At 42.8% G+C, this 21,286-nt stretch overlaps 1 protein-coding gene across 2 annotated transcripts in view; it reads right to left on the bottom strand.

Moving 5' to 3' along the window:
- Positions 1 to 21,286, bottom strand: part of LOC122539828 (thyroid hormone receptor alpha) — a 378,543-nt gene that overhangs the window by 269,653 nt on the left and 87,604 nt on the right. For both annotated transcript variants that reach the window (XM_043674920.2, XM_043674921.2), the window contains one exon: positions 6,681 to 6,739. The gene's annotated coding sequence lies outside the window, so the exon portion shown is untranslated. The remainder of the gene's footprint in view (positions 1 to 6,680; positions 6,740 to 21,286) is intronic.

Below are 21,286 nucleotides of genomic sequence, written 5' to 3'. Positions count from 1 at the left end.
ACCTGATGAGGGAGTGTCGATCCGAAAGCTCGTGTGCTTCCAATTAAACCTGTTGGACTATAACCTGGTGTTGTGTGATTTTTAACTTTGTACACCCCAGTCCAACACCGGCATCTCCGAATCACTTTCACATGATTGATTAAAGAAGACAAAATATGAACTTTGAACCTAAAACACAACAATATCAACCCAGGCTTTCCCTGTGTTATGAACGGGTGACTTACAAACTGACGTCCGTAAAGCCTATTATTTTTAAAAAATGAAGTCACATACAATGGTTCGTACTAAAGAATGGGCGGATCACTTTGCGCAAAACGCTGAACAGTTTCAGCAGTTTGTCCCACTCTCCAGCAGCCGAATCAGACCCTGACTCTCCAGCAGCAGGCCCATCCTCTCCAGCACTGGGCCCATCATCCAATTAATAAAGTCATCTTAATTATTACTTCAGGCTCCTTCCGGTATGCAAGACATCAATTGGAACAAGAGCAAGTGTTAACCTTTAATCATTATCTTTTCTATCTAAACAGTTTAAGAAATGTTTCTTTAATTCTTTTTATACCTATACAGACACACATTCTCTCTCTCAATTATAAATACTGTACTGTAGTTACACTTATTATTATTATATTTAAGATGTTATGGGTAAAATATATATATTATATATGAAGACAAACATTTGACTAATTGATGATAGATGTGAATCACACGTAACTGTTCCGACTTACATACAAATTCGATTTACAAACAGACTTAAAAACGGAACTCGTTTGTAACCCCGGGACTTCCTGTAATTGCTTTTCTTCATTTGGTAAGATTTGTTCTTTGGTGACTTTTTTCCAGAAACTTCACTTTGATGAGTAAGATCCCTAAAACTTTCATTCAGGGATTGTGCTGAAGTGAAAAAACATGTGCCTGACCAGACACATCCATAAATTTATTGGCCTGTACATTGTGAAAACTACAGCCTTAAGTTGCCTTGTCTTTAGGAGTTGTGGCTATTTGAATTTGTGTTAATTTGTATCACGTTGCAGCTCATTGAAATTTTCAGAATTTGAACATAAGCATTTTTCCCAAATTGGTGCATAAATGCTAATTCTGAATGAAATGTTGTGTTGAAGTGGGAAAGGTTTTCATCTATCTAACAGCACTTGAAGGCTTAGGACATCCCTTTGTGCTTTTTCAATCACTTAAGTGGTCTTGAAGTGCTATATAGGAAACACCAGAGTCAATCTGTATGCAGCCATGCAATAATGACTTGATAATTAGTATTTTTAGTTGTTTGTTCACGGATGAATGTTCACAATCAATTGGATTATATATTAGATACTCTTAGATTAGACACACAATCTGACACCTTTTATTGTGTCAGAAATTAAGACTATTTATATGTATAACCCATGTACACATTATCTACCTAAGTAGCCGAGGCGTACAGTCTGATGTAGTGCATTGTTTGCTTTTAGTTCCTCACTAAGAACTGAAGAATAAGGTCGCATTCTAGTTCAAGCCACATTGATCAAAACCCCTGTGTACCTCAGCTGGTGGCTACAGGGAACAACAATCTTGAATATTTTCTCTGCAGCTGAATAGTACTATTGAGTTGACTGTTCCACCCTTAGCCACAGCTCAGCTCAGTTTTGGCATGGGATTCAGACACAATGAGCTGTTCCAAGGAAGAGGCCCTCCACCAGAGATGGGGCACAGTGAAGCTGACTGCTTTACTGACTATAAAATCCGGCCTCCTCACACCTCAAAATTCAGCAACAAAACAGCTAGGTTCACACATAAAATTAGCCAGAGTAAATAAAATACAGTATATTCTTGATTTTAATATTTGGATTTTAAAGTTCTAATCCTCATTTCTAAACCCTTCCATGGTCTCATTCCTCACTGTTTCTAAAGTCTTCTCCCGGCCTACAACCCTCTGAGAATCTCCTCTACTTCTGAACCTCCGCTTTAATTATTCCGTCATAGGCAACTGAGTCTTCAGCTACATAAGTCCCAATTCCCAAATTATGGGATTTCCTTCCTAATTGGGCAGCACGGTGGCTCAGTGGTTGGCACTGCTGCTTCACAGCGCTAGGGACCCGGGTTCCATTCCAGCCTCGGGTGACTGTGTGGAGTTTGCACATTGTCCCCGTGTCTGCGTGGATTTCCTCCGGGTGCTCTGGTTTCCTCCCACAGTCCAAAGATGTGCAGGTTAGGTGGACTGGCCATTCTAAACTGCCCATAGTGTTAGGTGCATTAGTCAGAGGGAAATGGGTCTGGGTGGGTTACTCTTCGGAGGGTTGCTGTGGACTGGTTGGGCCGAAGGGCCTGTTTCCACACCGTAGGGAATCTAATCTAAATCATAACTTATTTTCTTCTTTTAAGGCAATGACTAAAACCACCTCTTTTGAACATGCTTTTAATGATCGGACTGACTAATCTCATTTTATTGACTTGGTGATGAATTTTGCTTCATAGCAGTTCTGCGAAGCACCCTGATACCTTACTTTTAAACATGCTATATAAATCTAAAACAAAAACTGAAGTTGCTAGAAAGGCTCATTCAATAAAGTTGATCCAGTGGAGCCAATTGGGTTGGTAACTGGAACTGGTAGGAAGTAAGGGTGACCTGTGATGGTATTTGCTCGATTAGACGAGAGGTACCAGATCCCAGGATCCTTATGCATATTACTGGTCATTGTTTCACTATATCTGCTGCTCTTGTCCTTCTAGGTAATAGAGGTTGTGAGTCCGGAAAGTCCTGTTGGAGGAACCTTTTTGCATTACGGCAATGCATCTTGCAAACAGTGCACACTGCTGCCACAGTTTATCCATGGTGAAGAAAGTGAATTAAGTGGACTGAGTTGTCTTGGACGGTATGAGCTTATTGACTGTTGTTGGAGCAATGGTTATTCTGGCCAAGTGGGAATTATTCCAGCACATTCCTGACTGGTGCCTTGGAGATGTTTGACAAACTTTGGGGAGACAGGAGGTGTGTTACTCGCCGCATTATTCCCAGCCTCTGAGCTGCTCTTGTTGCTACATCATATATGGCATGTCCAGTTCAGCTTCTGGACAATTTTAACATGCAGGATATTAATAGTAGGGGAATTCAGTGATGGTAATGCCAATGATAGCCAATTGGAGATAGCTAAAGTCTGTCTTGCCTGATTTGATCATTGCCTGTATGGTAAAAATTTTATTTGCCACTTCTCAGGATGTTCTCCAGGTCTTGCTGCATTTCTTTACATACAACAGAATAGCCATTATACATTCAAAGTACATTAGTGGCTGGTAAGTACTTTGGGAAGTCCTGTCATCCTGAAAGGTGCTGTTTTGTAAATGTATTTATTTGGATAATCTTACCTAATAGGGAAATGTTTCTTTGGGTAAAGCTGACATCTCCCTGACGATTTGGTTGGCAAGGTGATAGTGATGGTCTCAGATTTCCTTTGGAGCAATCTCAGTTGTCTCCTTACACTGGAGAGAGTGCAAGAGCAAATTCCCCAGAAAGAAACCGACCATCGGAGCTTGCAAGCACAAAACCCTTTCACCAATTGGTGGTGCCAGAAACAGTATTTCACAGAAGCACTCACAAAGCATCCTTTCGAGCCGAGACTCCCCTGTTTTAAAGTGATGGAAAAAGATTGTCATACCTCCCACAGCTGCCTAGCAACTGCTGGACACTCACTGCAAATGGGCATTTTTCACGGGTGAATGCTGATTTTGTGTGAAGGCCTGAAAGTAGGGAGGGATAGCACCTTCTATTTCACTAAAATATCCAAAGCCCTGGCTTTTTCCAGGTAATTTCACTGTGTTGTGCATTATGTCTGCAAGGCAATATAGGCTGTGGAAAGAGCCCTATATATCCAACTGATATCTGACCAAATCCCCACCCTGTTAAACCAGGAGTGTGAGAGTCCATGAGTTACAGTGGTTCTAAAGATCAGCCACAGTAATAATTTACTTAAAAGAAAAATCTAACTGAAAGCAATTCGACTTAGTATGCTTTGAATAAATAGAAAATCATACAGTAACCAATGTCCTATGTAATTATTTTAAAAGGTAGGTAGGGAAAAGGGGAATTTTAAGTTTCAGAAGCAGCATAATAGAAAAGACGGCACTCTCATCCCAAAAAAAAGTTTGAATTGTTGAGAACACAAACACAGTAATATTTTGGTCAAGCAAATTAAATCTGCCCTGTCACACTCTCATCAGATTAACTAGGATTCACTAAAGTATGTACCATATCCAGTGACACCACCTTAAACTGCACTCAATTATTTTCCTTATTAGTAAAGTTCTATCGCCTTAATACACTATTTGCTGAATCAAAATTCTGAGAAAAGAGCATGTCTTTCAGAATAAATTTGTCTCTTGGGGATGACTTTGAAATATATTACCTTAATGACCTTGTGTCACTCTAGGGTTTATTTGGGAGATGAGAGTGGTGATGGGGTGGAGAGGAGGGGAAGGAAAGAGGAGAGGGGTGTCTTCTGTATCCAAAGCATCTTCCAGCCAAAAAGCAAAACAAGCAGCTGAATCCCGCATTTCAGACAAAGCCGCTTTATAATTAGCTATCAAGAAAAGGTTTGTTTAAAAGCCAAGCCCTGGGTCATTTAATCACCACTACCTCTTCTCCTGTTTTACTGTTTTCAGACTTGATAGACAACACATTATTCACACAGACTTTTCATACAGGATTTTTTAAAAACTGTCCTCACATCCCAAAGTAGTCGAATCAAATTAAATGTTAAACACTTCACAAAGTCTTAAAATGTCCTAGAGCAAGCTTTGGAGTTGCATACTATTAAATGAAGTCACATTGCACATCCTTACTGTACTAAACTGATAAAATGTTGCTTGAATCACACTCAAAGCAATGCAGTGATTCCCAAAGTTAACATTCTTACCTTTCAACAGTGTGGGACCCTACAGTCCCGAACATGTTGTGATTCCATTCCAAAAGACATGAATAGGGTGTACAGCAATCCCTATATTTTAATTTTATTTTAAATGACTATTTTCTTTATACGTTCAAGCTGTTTTCTAAATTTCTACATTTGTATCACAGACAGTGGCATCAGTGTCCATTTAATTAGAAATTAAAATAGTTTCAATACTATTAAGATTATCTACTTGAGTTTTTTGGTTATGCCCTGAAAGATGAAAACGAGTTCTCTTTGATACCATATTTGTTCATTTGTCCACTAATGTCCAAACAGTGACTCAACCACCACCAATTAGTAGTGTTAAAGTTCTGAATAGCTGAGAATGGAATCTAATCTGGAACTGTATAATTATCAAGGCCCCATTCTCACCAAGGTCGGTGTGTAGGATGAGATAAGGTCTCCCATTCAATTGTCATACAGTCACAGAGTCATGTAGCACAGAAACAGACCCTTCGATCCAACCAGTCCAAGCCGAAAATAGTCCGAAACTAAACTAGTTCCACCTGCCTGCTCCTGTCTCATGTCGCTCCAAAACTTTTCTATTCATGTACTTATCTAAGTTTAAATGTTGTAACTGTGCCTGCATCCATCACTTCCTCAGGAAGTCATTCCACATGCGAACCACCCTCTATGTAAATAAAATTGCCCCTCATGTCTTTTTTAAATCTCTCTCCTCTCACCTTAAAAATATGCCCCCTACTCTTGAAATCCCCCATTCTAGTGAAAAGGCACCTATCATTAAATCCATCTATACCCCTCATGATTTATAAAGTCACCCCTTAACCACTTTCACTCCAGTGAAAAGAAGCCCCAGACTATCCAGCTTTCTTTATAACTCAAATCTTCCACACCCAGCAACATCCTGCTAAATCTCTTCTGAACCCTCTCCGGCTTAATAATATGCTTCCTATAACAGGGCGACCAGAACTGGACACAGTATTCCAGAAGAGGCCTCACCAATGTCCTGTATAACCTCAACATGATTTCCCAACTCCTATACTCAAAGGATTGAGCAATGAAGGCAATATTCCCCACTCATTGCACAATGTCTCTAGGCTCACACATTAAAGGAAAACCAGGGAATAACTGGTACAACAGCAAAGCAGGATGCTATCATCCCCGGGCAATCTCAAAGTTTGCCTTTTCTCTTGTCTTCATTTCAAAAGGTTGGGCCACAGACATTCATGAGATTGGTCCATGCTTATGAGCAAAGTACCCCTAGGAAAAAACTGCAGTACCCCGGAAACTATGGCGTTCTTACCACCCACCATCAAAGTGTATCGGAGGGATTTACAAGCTGGCAACCCATCTGTTTGGCCACATTACAAAGGCACCTTCAATGGTCAGCAAGTCCTGTCGTAGGACTTGAACCCAGAGCTTCTAGCCCAAAGGCAGAGGCACTACCAATGCACCACCAGACCTCAATTCTAAAGTAACAATGGCTTGACATTGAAAATGTCAGATCAGACTTTGGAAGCTGAACTCAATTTAAATTATTTGGATTGAAACCATGGTGAATCAAAAAAGTAACAAAGCTGATTTTTTCTTTCATTTACAGCTCGTCAAGAGCGTCAGCATCAGCAGAAATTTGACCGACCTCCACTCAATAGATCATTTGCTTGGATTAAAATGGGTTATGCACATTCTTTGAAAAGTGCAGGCTTGGTTGCTGAATTGCTTTTTCCCATTCCCCGTTCTTTCAGAAGAACAAAAGCAGACTGCATTCAAACACAAACATACCTTCTGACTGCAAACCTTCAGATATTCCGAGCCTTCCTTCTTCTTTCGGAAGCAACCTCCTGCAATAAAAAAAATAAAGAATTTAAAAGCACATTTGTACGCGCATCTGTCCCTGCACACATTGATATTTATGAAGCCACAAAATGCGTTGCCTAGAAACGAGCAATTCTCTCATTCAAAATATAGAACATGTCTCACTTTCCTTTCGCAGAGAAAGAACACTTTCTCCTTCATTACTATCGGTGTTCCTTCAGCACAACAACATACTGAATCTTTGTGAAGAATGAAGGAGGTTAACTCAGTGCCAATCTGCTCCATTTTCTAACAGAGGCTTCAGAAGCAAAATCCCAGCCACAGATTGTCTGGATCCAAATTCAGAATGAAAAATAATTTAGAACATTGGGGGAGTACTGAAAAGCTCTTAATTTGCCCTCCACTGACGACTTTCAAAGTGTAAGGATTAATACAACCTCTTAGACTTGTTCAAATTAATAAACTGAAAGAAAGTTTCCTTTTTCATGACAGCTCCCATCCACGATACGGCTTCTATTTGTCTAAGGGAAAACTTGTCAAACACATACCAATAATCTGAAACACTGTCCAATGAAAATTTCAATTCCCTTTCATGGTCCAAAATTATGGGCAAACTAGCTACATTTTTATTCATTTATGGGATCAAGGCATCCCTGACTGGACCAATATATATTGCCCACCTTAGTTGGCCCTGGGCTGCTGCCCTGAAATGTTGCAGTTCAAGAAGCCCATGATCTCTTCGATCTAGAAGGACAGATGTATAATAGTGCCACCAGCTGCATGTTCTTCTCCAAGCCACTCACCATCCTGTCCTTGAAAATATATCACTGTTCCTTCACTGTCACTAAGTCAAGATCCTGGAATTCCCTCCCTAACAGCATTATGGGTCTTCCTATAGTACATGGACTGCAGTGTGACTCTGTGTGACTTCTTCAGAATACTGGACTCAAAATATTACTTCTGTTTCTCTCAACACAGATGCTGTCAGACCTTCTGAGTTTCTCCAGCAATTTCTTTTCGTGTACTGAGGAACTTTGCATGCGGTTTGCAGGGGTGGGGGTGAATCTTAGTATGTGCAAGACATTCCCAGACTGAGGGTCATGGCCCCAAATGGAGTCTCGAGCTGAAACTTTGGGGTTGTGAACTCTGAGGCAGCTATAGACCCCAAGGAACTCAGACAGAGTTATTACATTCATAGTGCTTCCCTCTCACTCCCTCACTCCACGCTGAGGAGTGGTGTCAGCTTTCAAGCTTTGAAGTGGACTCGCAGAGGGAAAAGATTTGGGAATGTCAGATTCACACCAGCGATCAGGCACTGATGGTCCCGCGACCCCTCCCAGCCCAAAGCGTCTGGGACGGCTGCGCATCAGCAGACCCACATGCGGCCACTCCTGGTTGAGGCCCTTTACTGGGTTTTGATTGGCCATTAAATCGGTCGTGGTTGGGGAGGGAAAAAGCAGAGTTAACATTTCAGGTCCAGTGACTCTTCTTCAGAACTGACTGTAGCTCGGAAAAGGTTGGTACATGTGCTGAAGGAGGGGTGGGTGGAGGAGTAAATGGCAAGTGGAGATGGAGCCCAGAGAGAGAGAATAGACAGACAAAGGAATGGGTAAATGTCAGCCTGGGAGAATCAAGAACTGCTAATCGGGACCATTGGTGACTGTCAATGTGTTGTGTGGTCACAGCCCTGGAGACAAGGCCTGGAGTGTGGGGGTTGGGGTAGAGACAAGAATGAAGGTGCTCAGGCTCTACAATTATTGAACTCGATCTGGAGTCCTGAAGGCTGCAGGGTCCCCAAGTGGAAAATGAGGTATTGTTCTTCCAGCATGCACTGAGCTTCACTGGAACATTGCAGCAAGCCTGAGACAGGTCTTGGCCAGGGAACGTGGCGGTATGTTAAATTGGCAGGCAGCGGAAAGCTCAGGGTTATTTTTGCGATGGAACATAGGTGTTCCGCAAAATGGTTGTCCAGTCTGCATTTCATCTCCCCAGTGTAGAGGGGAGCAGTAGATTAGATTGAGTGAAGTGCACATGAATCGCTGCTTCACCTGGAAGGTGTGTCTGGGGTCTCAGATAGTCAGGAGGGATGAAGCAAAGGGAGGGGTGTTACACCAACTGCGATTGCAGTGGAAGGGGCTGTGGGGGCACTCGGAGAAGGAGTGGACCAGGATGTCCTGGAGGGAGAGGTCCCTGCAGAGGGTTGACAATGAAGGGGCGGGGTATATATATCTAGTGGTGGCATTCTGCTAGAGGTGGTGGAAAGGTAGCTAATGACCCTTAGCAGCTATTGATTCCCCAAAGTCACCCTTCATCCCCCATCTGTCCAACTGTTCTCTCTCTCTCTAGGCATCACCTCCATCTTTTGTTTACTCCACCCCCTCCCCTTCAGCAGATACCTCAACTTTTCCAAGCGACAATCAGTTCTGGAGAAGGGTCACTGGACCCGAAATGTTAACTCTGCTTTCTCTCCACTGATGCTGCCAGACCTGCTGAGCTTTCCCAGCTATTTCCATTTTTGTTTCTGATTTCCAGCCTCTGCAGTCCTTTGGTTTCACGTCTGCAGGAGCAGTCAGTCATGATACACGGAAAAAGCTTCAAAAGCCCTCGCTCATAAGAGCTGGAATTGAACTGCTGCAGCTGCCAGACAGCTGCAAGCACAGCTCGGGATGAGGGACTTTGACTGAGTAAGTTCCAAGTACGCTGCCAAATCAGCCCTCCCATCACAATTCCCCATTTGGCAACAAATTTGGTTCTGACACCTGCTGAGTTGTAGCTTTCCTTCACAACCAAGCAGAGCTCTCAGAAATTATGCTGCAACTCCTTACTCGCCCCGTCAATGTAGTTTAAATCATTTTGCACCTATCCTGTCTTTGACAAAATGGATCGATATCTCTTGTGGGAAGACTACACTGCAAAGAAATCATGATCTCCACCGGAAAAGAATGGTTGGGGGTTCCTGAAGACTTGCCATAACCTCCAGTGGAGAGAGGGAAAGTGAGACTGGGTTTTCTGTGCACGGAGTAGGAGCAGGAATAGGTCGGATGGCCCCTTGGGTCTGATTCATCACTCAACAAAATCATGGCTCACCATGTGTGTCAACTACACTTTGCCCCTCACTCTGTATTCCCCTCGATTCCCTGAGCGACCAGCTTTCAGCTTTCAGTTGTTAACAGTGTGGCCAAGTGGAGCCTGTACCTTACCTCGTGCTGGGATTGCAGTTACCTAGATACAGGGAACTGTGGATCCATCTTGCTTTCGTGAGGCTGAGGAAAAGCATTGGCTGGCCTCATGAAGCAAAGCTCTCTTGGGTCTTTTTTTCCTCTAATCGACCTGCTCAGCAATGTTACCTCCAGAGCAGGTGGGACTTGAACCCAGGCCTCCTGGCTCAGAGGTAGGAACACTACCACTGCACCACAACAGTCCTTAAAGAGGTGCTTGTATTGAAAAATAAGCAGTTTAGTGCATGGCAGCAACTAGTTACATGCTACATTGATTCAACAGACATTGAGGAAGACCTGAATGTTGGGATTCTCTGTTTCCAGATCCTCCACAGTTCTGTCCACAAGTCCATGTGATATTAACTCAGCAGGTAGCCCTTAAGGTTAATACTACTCAGTATTAACCCTTACAGACTTTTGCACCCCAATCCAACATCAATACAGTCAACAAGGGAAATCCCCAACATCTTAGGGAGAGGGAATTCCAAAGATTCATAACCTTTTGAGTGTAGAAGCTTTCCTCATCTTTCGAAATAATTGATCCACATTCTGACACTTTGCCCCCCCCCCCCCCCCACCTTATTCTAGATTCTCCAGCCAAGAGAATCAAACTTCTCAACATCTCCTCTGTCAAGCCCTTTCAAACTTTTGCATATTTCAGTTACAGAGTGTAATAATAGTGCTGAGGAACATGTAGCGACCAAACAAAACAATCACTATACCACTAACAGCTTGAAAGTTAGTAAATCTGCCAATAAGATAATTTCGAGCTTTTAATACTGACAGACCACCCTGTCAGCGGCAGGACATTACTGCAGATCCCAATTCTGTTCCAATCCCACATCCTTATGGAGTGGAGAGAGTGAGCATTGGGCCATTACTGTGTGAACTAAAAAGAACTGCGTGGCGTTGACCACTTGACAAGTCTGCAATATGAAGCAGGAAACCAGGTTGAATTGTTTCCATTCCAAATGGTTTGTATTGTCATTTCTTGTCCTTCACTCTTTCTGAGGGTGTTGGCTTTGCTCATCCTTATTGCCCTGAGTGGCATTTGGAGGGCAGTTAAGAATTAACCACAGTGCTGTCAGTGTGGAGTTACATGTAGGCCAGACCAGGTAAGGATGGCAGATTTCCTTCCCTGAAGTGAACCAGGTGGATTTGGGGTCGCGACTGTCAAAAACTTTGACAGATCTCTGACTTAGAAAGTGTGGTGCTGGAAAACACACCAGGTCAGGCAGTATCCGAGGAACAGGAGAATCGACGTTTCAGGCATAAGCTCAACATCAGTACATCCCTGATGAAGGGCTTATGCCCGAAACGTCGACTCTCCTGCTCTTTAGATGCTGCCTGACCTGCTGTGCTTTTCCAGTGCCACATCTGTCAAATCTGACCTTCCAGCATCTGCAGTGCTCACTTTCTCCATGGATCTCTGACTGAGTAATAATAACCACATCCCACATCCACAGGGAGACTTCCAACTTAAAAAGCACCCCACCGTCTTGCAGGTTTTATTCCCCCCCTACTCACTTAGGGATCATGACAACCCTCAAGCCTCATAATCGGGGTCAAAGTGGGAAAAAGAAGTCAATGTTACATTCTTAAACCAACCATCCTTCAATTGAAGAGGCATCCATGCTACCACTGAGCTGGCAATGACATATGGGGGCTTCATAGCCACAACAATGCTGTTCAAAGGGTAGCAACATTGAGACACTCAACCATTAAGAAGAGCATGGATTGACAATTGAAAGTAGCATCAATTGACATTGTTATTGTACATCATGCTGGGACATGTAACATAATTCATTATGATCGCTCCATGTTGAGTGTTTAAATTATGCTAGCAATTCTTAGAATTTGTTAGGGCAGGTCAAATTGAACTCATTTCAAACAGAAAATTCAATGCAGGATGAAAATTCATAAGTCACATTCTGAATGGAAAATAATAAAGCAAAACTGTTGTGAATTGATTGGGGCTCAGGAATCTGAGACCTGACTCAGTGTTGCAGCCAGCTCTGATACAACTGACCTGGGAAATGGTCGACCAGTGAATATTAAGCATGGAGCTCAATCATCTTGTAATTAAAGGCCTGCCAAATTGAAGACTTAATTGCTGGTAAATGCTAACAATTGCTGACTTCCTGCAGTGCAGGCCACTTAATTAACCATTAGGCTATTCTGGGTTGAAAGCATTCAATAAAAGAATCTGTGTAGTCACTCAGCCCAAATTACAGGTTTGTAACGGCATTCTGTCAAGTGGAAGCTGAGATTCTTCTCAAGGCCACCCAGTTCTTTATAGTTCCTGTAGTAATGGGCCATTGCTAGCTCTCTTCACTCAATGCATTGGTTAAGTCACTTTTGGAACACTGCATGCAATTCTGGTCTCCTTCCTTTTGGAAGGATGTTGTGAAATTGAACGGATTCAGAAAATATTTACAAGCATGTTGTCAGGGTTGGAGGGTTTGAGCTATCGGGAGAGGCTGAAAAGGCTGGGACTGTTTTTCCTGGAGGGGGTGAGTTCATAGAGATTTATAAAATGATGAGGGGCATGATTAGGATAAATAGACAAGGTCTTTTTCCTGGGGTGGGGGAGTCCAGAACTAGAGGGCATAGGTTTAAGGTGAGAGGAGAAAGATTTAAAAGGGACCTAAGGTGCAACTTTTTCATGCAGAGGACAGTGCGTGTATGGAATGAGCTGCCACAGCAATTGGTGGAGGCTGGTACAATTAAAACAGTTAAAAGGCATCTGGATGGGCATATGAATAGGAAGGGTTTAGAAGGATATGGGCCAAGTGCTGGCAAGTGGGACTAGATTAATTTAAGATATCTGGTCAGCATGAACAAGATGGACTGAAGGGTCTATTTCCATGCTGTACATTTCTATGACTGTAATAGGGGAGAAGTGAAAATGGGTGGTCTCCATCTCTGTCTCAGCTGCTACTTTAGTGGTTATGGTGGTGTATGAGATCCCTTTCCCTTGTTACCTGGTGAGCAACTCTTTCATAACTGTCGGTAAGATGGATGGGCCCCAATTTTCTTTTAACCCCTGCTCCTGTACTTTGCAACATAAAAGAAAATTCTTGCCTTTATATAGCGCATGTCTTACAACAAAGCATTTCACAGCCAATGAAGCATTTTGAACTGGAGGTACTGTTTCCATTTAGAAAGCAAAGGAGCTAATTTGCACATAGCAAGGTCTCAGTGTGAATCTGTCTCTGTGGTATTGTGGGCTAAACATTGGCCATCAGCAACACCTTTGCTCTTGTTTGAAACTGAGCTCTTACATCCAGTGGAGAGGTTTCTGTTGATAAACACCCTTCGGAAAGGTAGCACCACCAGCAATGCAGCACTCCCTCAGTACTGCACTGGAATACCAACCTCGATTTTAATCCTAGGGTCTTGAATTTCAACTTGACTGGGAAGGCCAAAAGCAAGTGTGCTACCAACTGAAACACGGCTGGTGCTGTGTCTGAAGAATGGTCACTGGACCCAAAACATTAAATCTGCTTTCTCTCTGCAGCAGCTACCAAACCTATCGAGCTTCCCCAACGTTTTACGCTTTTGTTTCAGAAGTCCAGCATCTGCAGTTATAGAGTCATACAGCTTGGAAACAGACCCAGCTCGTCCATGCCAACCAAATTTCCCAAATTTTGGGCGGCATGGTGGCATAGTGGTTAGCACTGCTGCCTCACGGCGCCAGAGACCCAGGTTCAATTCTGGCCTCAGGCGACTGTCTGTGTGGAGTTTGCACATTCTCCCCGTGTCTGTATGGGTTTCCTCCGGGTGTTCCGGTTTCCTCCCACAGTCCAAAGATGTGCAGGTTAGGTGAATTGGCCATGCTAAATTGCCCGTGGTTAGGTGAGAGGGTAAATGTAGAGGAATGGGTCTGGGTGGGTTGCTCTTCGGAGGGTCGGTGTGAACATGTTAGCCCAAAGAGCCTGTTTCCACACTGTAAGTAATCTAATCTAAACTCAACTAGTCCCACTTGCCTGCCTTCAGCTCCTATCCCTCCAAAACCTTCATATTCATGTTCCTGTCCAAATGTCTTTTAAATGTTTTAACTCTACCTGTATTCACCACTTCCTCTGGCAATTCATTCCACACATGAACCACCCTCTGTGCGAAAAAGTTGTCCCTCAACTCCTATGCTCCAGTGAAAGAAGTCTCAACCTATCCTTATCACTCAAACCCTTCAGTCCCAGCAATATCTTGGTGAATCATTTCTGAATCTACTCCAATTTAATAATATCCTTCCTACAACAGGCAAAGAGATCGATATACAGAACTCCCGAAGAAGTCTCACCAATGTCCTGTATAACCTCAATATGACTTCCCAACTCCTATTGTCTATGGTCGGAGCAATGAAGATAAGCATGCTAAATGCCTTCTTAACCACTCCACCTACCTGTGATGCAACTTTCAAAGAACTATGTATCTGAATCCCGAGGTCTCTCTGTTCGACAATGCTACCCAGGGCCCTGCCATTAACTGTATAAGTCCTGCCCTTGTTTGTTTTACCAAATGCAATAGTTCACATTTATCCAAATTAATCTGCTATTCCTCAGCCCATTGACACAATTCTTTGTTTTTTGTTCACAGATGGCACACATTTGTTGGAAAAATAATCCTGCTACACTCGTATACTCCTTTTACCAGTAAGGTAAAAACAGTACTCATTGTCGTTCAAATAGTAAGTGTTTGGAATGATGAAACAGAATTAATATGCTTCATTTATGCTTTCCCACAGCCAATCAGAAAGGACAAGAAAGGTAACCTTGTAATCAAATGCACTGCCCCTTACCAGTCCATGACCATACTGCAGAAACACCATACTGGTTTATAACACCAACGATAACGTGGTCAGCTCTAGGAAAGGGTGCCAGTGACTTAAAATACAAAACTCATTAAATATGCTGACTGTAAGCAAATCAAAGCAAAGCACTGTGGATGCTGGGAGATCTGAAGTAAAAGTAAACGTGTTGGAGAAACTCAGCAGGCCTGTCAGCATCAAACACAAGTTTTCAGAGCCCCGCTCTTTCCTCAGGTCTCACTAGCACCTGAAGAAGGAGCAAGGTTTCGAAAGCTTTTGATGTCAAATAAACCTGTTGGACTATAACCTGATGTTATGTGATTTTTGGCCTTGTCCAACAGTGGCACCTCCACATCTGTGGAAAGAGAAACAGAGTTAACGGTTTGAGTCCGATATGACTGTTCTTCGTAACTCTTTTTTTGCCTTCATTGACGTACCAAAAGGAAATTTGAGACAAGCCCTGAGTAGGACTGGATGTGGGAATGATCCATTGACCCTACGAAAGGACAGACACAACTAGGGTGAGGTATTCATAGGAACAGATTTTATTTGAAGGAGACTGAGCAAGTTAAAGGAGAATTTGATCAAGTGGAAGAGGGTTGTATTCCAACGAATGGTGCTGATGAAGGGTCAGATTAAACTCAAAACATTAATTCTGTTTTTATCAATACAGATTTTTCCAAACCTTCCAAGTTTCCTTTGCACTTTCTGGTTTTTATTGCTGACTATAAGAACTTTCTAGGATGAGATCTCCAAGATTTAATGCCACGCCACAAACATTGCACAAACGTCTGCACATCAAATGCTGAGAGATGGACAGTTGTGACAAGAGCTGACGCATTATGTTTCACAGTCAGTATGTCAGTGTACTTTCAAGAGATGCCTTCAAGAGGGAACTTGATGGCCTAGTGGTAATATCACTGGGATGTTAATCCAAAGACCCAGGTAGTGCTTTGGGATCTGGATTCAATCCCACCATGGCAGGTGGTGGAATTTAAATCCAATAAATTTCTGGAATAAAATGTCTAATGATGACCACGAGTCGGTTGTCAGTAAATCCTGTTCACTCATGGCCTTGAGGGACGGAAACTACTATCCTTACTTGGTCTAGACTACATGTGACTCCTGACCCAAAGCAATATGATTGAATCTTAACTCCCTTCTGAGCTCTTTAGGGATGAACAATGAGTACTGGCCTAGCCAGCAAGGCCCACATCCCATGAATGAATAAAGAAAGTCTATAAGATATTGTCATGGTATTGTTGCATGTGACCTGACGATATAAAGTTCACAAATTGCACCATATCTTTAATCTCTGGAAGCATGACATGCTCCTCTGTCAGTAACTGAATAGCTTAATATTAGCTCAGACACTTCTATGCCCAAGGAATGTAATTATTGTACACGATAGTAATTGTAGAAAATGTCTGTTGGATTCTTCATTACCGCACTATCTACATTTGCTTCCTTAAGTTAATGTAAGCATTACATTAATGGTTGGAGGCAGATTCATAGCAAGTATCACACCAACTAAGCAAAAAAAAGATGCAATTGAACAAAAACATTAATGTGACTTCAGACTTGAACAGTTATCATTTCAACTGTGGTCTAACATAATAAGGTGTCCTAAAGTGTGTTGTAGATAGGTTAGCAGCTAATGTTTACCTCTGAGGAGAAAGTGAGGACTGCATATGCTGGAGATCAGAGTTGAGAGTGTATTGCTAGGAAAGCACAGCAGGTCAGGCAGCATCCAAGGAGCAGGAGAATTGCCGTTTCAGGCATAAGCCCTTCATCAGGAATGAGCCTCATCCCTGACGAAGGGCTTATGTCTGAAACATCGATTCTCCTGCTCCTTGGATGCTGCCTGACCTGCTGTGCTTTCTCAGCAACACGCTCTTGACAATGATTACTTCTGAGTCAGATAATGAGATATTAGAGTGGATGACCGAAAGAATTAGGTTTTACACAACATCTTAAAGGAGGGGAAAAGAGGATTAGAGAGGAAATTCCACAACTCAGTGTCTATGCACCCGAAAGCATAGCCACCAATGATATGGCAGCTAAAATCTGGGAATGTACAAGAAGCCATCATTGGAGGAGCACAGAGTTTTGGGAGAGCTGCAATTTTTGAAGCAGTTACAGTGGGAAAGGTCATGGAGGGATTTGAACAAACTCTGCATTGTCCATGCATTCATTTCACAGCCGAATGTTCAATAGTTCAGTGACCTGCACCAGGAGCAAGAGGCACAAATCAATGGAAAGAAGAAGAATGATGATCCAGTTTACAAACTCTTACAGACAGACTCAGTAAGTTTGATCAATGTTAAAGAGTGAATAAATCAATAAGACGGATATCTCTTGGAATACTTGCTCTTTCCCCCACCAGAGGTATCAGGAGCAGAAGCCTGTGCTAGCCCCACTTTGCCCTCCACTGGCTTGTTTCTCAAGGTGTGTCGAGACTAAAATGAAAAGGTGAACAGCTGGTAAATTCTTCAAAATATAACAACAGTCCAGAACAATAGAAAGTAGGTGAGATTCTGGATTAGAATATTCTTCTTGGGGCATTGCCAACTGTAGAGGTGATCCTCAAAGGATTGTGAATCATCACCATTGGAACTCTCCTGTTTTCTCTTGCACTACTGTTGCATTCATTCAGGTGTCAACTGACCAATGGATATACTTACTCTGCCTTTCCTAATAACTGTGACTTTACTTAAACCACATAACAAAATGCCTCAAGGCTTCTTTTGTGTTTAAATGCAAAATATCTACTTTGCGCGGGCATCCAGAACTAGAGGGCATAGGTTTAGGGTGAGAGGGGAAAGATGCAAAAGGGACCTAAGGGACAACGTTTTCACACAGAGGGTGGTATGTGTATGGAATGAGCTGCCAGGGGAAGTGGTGGAGGCTGGTACAATTACAACATTTAAAAGGCATCTGGATGGGTATATGAATAGAAAGTGCTGGCAAACGGGACTGGATTAGAGTCATAGTCATAAAGATGTACAGCACGGAAACAGACCCTTCGATCCAACCCGTCCATGCCGACCAGATATCCCAACCCAATCTAGTCCCATCTGCCAGCACCCAGCCCATATCCTTCCAAACCCTTCCTATTCATATACCCATCCAGATGAATTTTAAATGTTGCAATTGTACCAGCCTCCACGACTTCCTCTGGCAGCTCATTCCATACACCCTCTGTGTGAAAAAGTTGCCCCTTACATCTCTTTTATATGTTTCCCTTCTCACCCTTAACCTATGGCCTCTAGTTCTGAACTTCCCGAACCCAGGGAAATGACTTTGTCAATTTATCATATCCATGCCCCTCATAATTTTGTAAACCTCTATAAGGTCACCCCTCAGCCTCCGACGCTGCAAGGAAAAAAGCCCCAGCCTGTTCAGCCTCTCCCTATAGCTCAAATCCTCCAACCCTGGCAACATCCTTGTAAATCTTTTCTGAACCCTTTCAAGTTTCACAACATCTTTGCGATAGGAAGGAGACCAGAATTGTATGCAATATTAATTTAGGATATCTGGTCGGCATGGACAAGTTGAACCAAAGGGTCTGTTTCCATGTTGTACATCTCCTTGACTCTGTAACAGATGAACAGATCCCAATGCTAAACAGCTCAGGAACAATCAGAAGGGGTACAGACCAAGCTATCTTACTCTGCAGATCAATGGCCCTCTGTCTTTTCTTATTTCATTTTTTGAATATATTAAAGCTCACATTCCTAACAGGGGATATGGACATGGTCTGACATGTAAAAACACAGGCAGTGGGACAACAGGAACATCTACCAGGTGCACACTGATGTGAGTACTTCTGATTAACAGTCATTTACAGGTAGAACCACTTTCACACCCTGACACCACATCTGTAAATCAATGCAGCAGGACATTCCAGTCTGAAACCTGCCTAACAATGTTTGGTCACCATATTGCCAAATAGGTTCATGTGCACAATCTTTCATTATGACTGAACAGGGAGATTTTCAGAAGGAATCTTGTCTTGATTTGAAAATATGTTTGTCGAAGAGGGTAATACATATACACTTCATGTCAAAGCCTATTCATCAGGTTACTTGCCGTTAGGTGATGTTACTGCCCTAAAGGTTACATTTGGCGGCTGGACTCCATTCCAACTGGCGTTCTTCTGCTCACCAGGCCACAACACTTCTCCCAACTAACATTACTGAAGATCGATCATCAGAGTTATTTGCCTATTATGGGACCTTGCTATGTTTCAATTGGTTGTCTTATTTTCCTCCATTAAAATGATGGCATGGACTTTTATAATCATTCATTACTTGCAATGCATGTGGGAATTCCTGAGAATGTGAAAAGTCTGAAATAAATTTTTAATCAGTAAGGGATCAAGGAATATGGGGAGAAGTGGTGTTAAGGACAATCGGATCAACCGTGATCTCAATGAATGGCAGAGCAGGCTCGATGGGCTGAATGGCCTCCTTCAGATCCTATGTGTTGAACACAAGCACCTCTTAATTTTTTTATACACTCTGCTGAAGCTGCATGAACCGTTGTTAATATAAAACTTAACTAAACTTTTTGGGTCTGCTTGACAGTGCTACAGACCTTGCCCTGCCATTCCGCACTGAAGAGAACCACATACATTTCTGGTAAAGATCATCACACACACACATTGTAAGGACACTCTATTGAATGCAGCAACATGTATAAAAAGTAGAACAGGCAAAAGTAAGGACTGCAGATGCTTGAGATTAGAGTCAAGATTAGAGTGGTGCTGGAAAAGCACAGCAGGTCAGGCAGTATCCGAGGAGCAGGAAAATCGACATTTCGGGCAGGAGCCCTTCAACTAGAAACCTGACTTCCTAATGAAGGGCTTTTGCCCGAAACGTCGATTTTCCTGCACCTTGGATGCTGCCTGACCTGCTGTGCTTTTCCAGCACTACTCTAATCTTGACTAAAAACTGGAACTGTCCAATCAACACCACCCCCCTCCCCCCTTCCTTCTCCTGGTTTCCTAATCTTGCAAACATCATTCCCCAGCACCTCGGTGCCTGACAGAAACCCAGAATCAACACAACATACAAAATGTCGTGTAACAACAGCCATATACATTGCTGGAGACTGGCAGAACATGAGCAATCTGGATACACGAACACCAACTAGCAGTAGCACGGCATAACCAACTCTCCCTCATCTCAATACATGCAGGCAAAGAGGACCCCCCACTTTGACTCGGGCAACATAACCATCTGAGGACAAGCTAACCAGAGACATGCACAGGAACTCCTACAGGCCAGGGTTTCAGCCTGGAATACCATCAATAAGCATGTAGAAATAGACCACAAGTACAAACCATTGCAGAGAAAAACCGGAAATGACAGCACCCACCTTAACAGACCGGATCATAGAAATACCAAGCAGAGTAGAACAACAGTGCTTCATTAAAGTAGCACTGATGATGTCACGTTGCAATGGTGACAAAATGTTGGCATGACAACCCATCAGCCTGGCGAGCAAACCAATAACCACAAAAACTCAGAAGTTGATAGACACCCTACCCATGCTGCACCTCAGTTCTCCACTTCATAGTGACCTGCTGAACTCACCTACTGCCTTGCCTTCCACCTGGGTGTCCCATTTGGTGTGGCCTTCCTGAGCAAGACCTACCAGCAGAGATTCCTTTGGATCAAGGAAATAAGAACAGCAGAAAGTCATTAACCAGCCCTTTGTATCAGATCCCATCTGTGAAATGGCAGGCTTTGAACCACATATAAACAGGCAGGGTGGTCCTCACTAAACAGGTTCTGGACAAGCCAAACCCATACATAGCAACTTCCATGGTTGAGGTCTCAGTATAAATCCCTTCCTTCTTGTAGAGAGATGCACGCAACACTGAACACTATCCACTACAGCCTGAAAGTTGTCTCAATATCCCAGAGGCGACAGACTGCTCAAGACATTGGGTTCTTCGAGTAATTGTTCAGGAATAAAAATGACAAATGTGATCCAGATTACAAACTTTAACAAACAGGTTGAGTTAGTCTCATCAGCAATAAATAGGAAATTTAGCATCAAATTACATTTAGACAATCTGCTGTCCACTCACTTCTCAGCATGTGGTACAAAACACATACTGTCTCCCTGCTTTCCCAAGGTGCAAGAAACCTAAAGTGCAAAATAAAACACACACACAGCAAAATAGAGTTCAGATCTGAATTCCAGACAGATTGTCAGTTGGAATATTCTTCTTGGGCTAGCATGGCATTGCTTGGAGCAACACTGACAAGTTAAAAGTCACATGCTCATGAAGTGATGCCGCCACGAGCTATCAAATTAATTGAAAATACATACAGTCTATTTCTACAACTAGGCTCACTGAGGGATGCGTGGGTGTCATGCCTAAACTGGGCAATTATATTTCCGCGTCAAGCAAACATTAAAATATTGTACACTCTAAGACAGTCCAATTTTAGAATTAACACCCCAATTGTGTTCTAACGATGTGGATTGCCATAACCGAAAACAAGGCCAGGCGATAGCCTCGTGGTAGT

This window comes from Chiloscyllium plagiosum, unplaced genomic scaffold (assembly GCF_037043375.1).
Source record: "Chiloscyllium plagiosum isolate Xiang-an unplaced genomic scaffold, Cpla_swu_hap1 HiC_scaffold_32, whole genome shotgun sequence".
Taxonomy (NCBI): domain Eukaryota; kingdom Metazoa; phylum Chordata; class Chondrichthyes; order Orectolobiformes; family Hemiscylliidae; genus Chiloscyllium; species Chiloscyllium plagiosum.
This window is presented reverse-complemented; position numbering and strand designations above follow the sequence as displayed.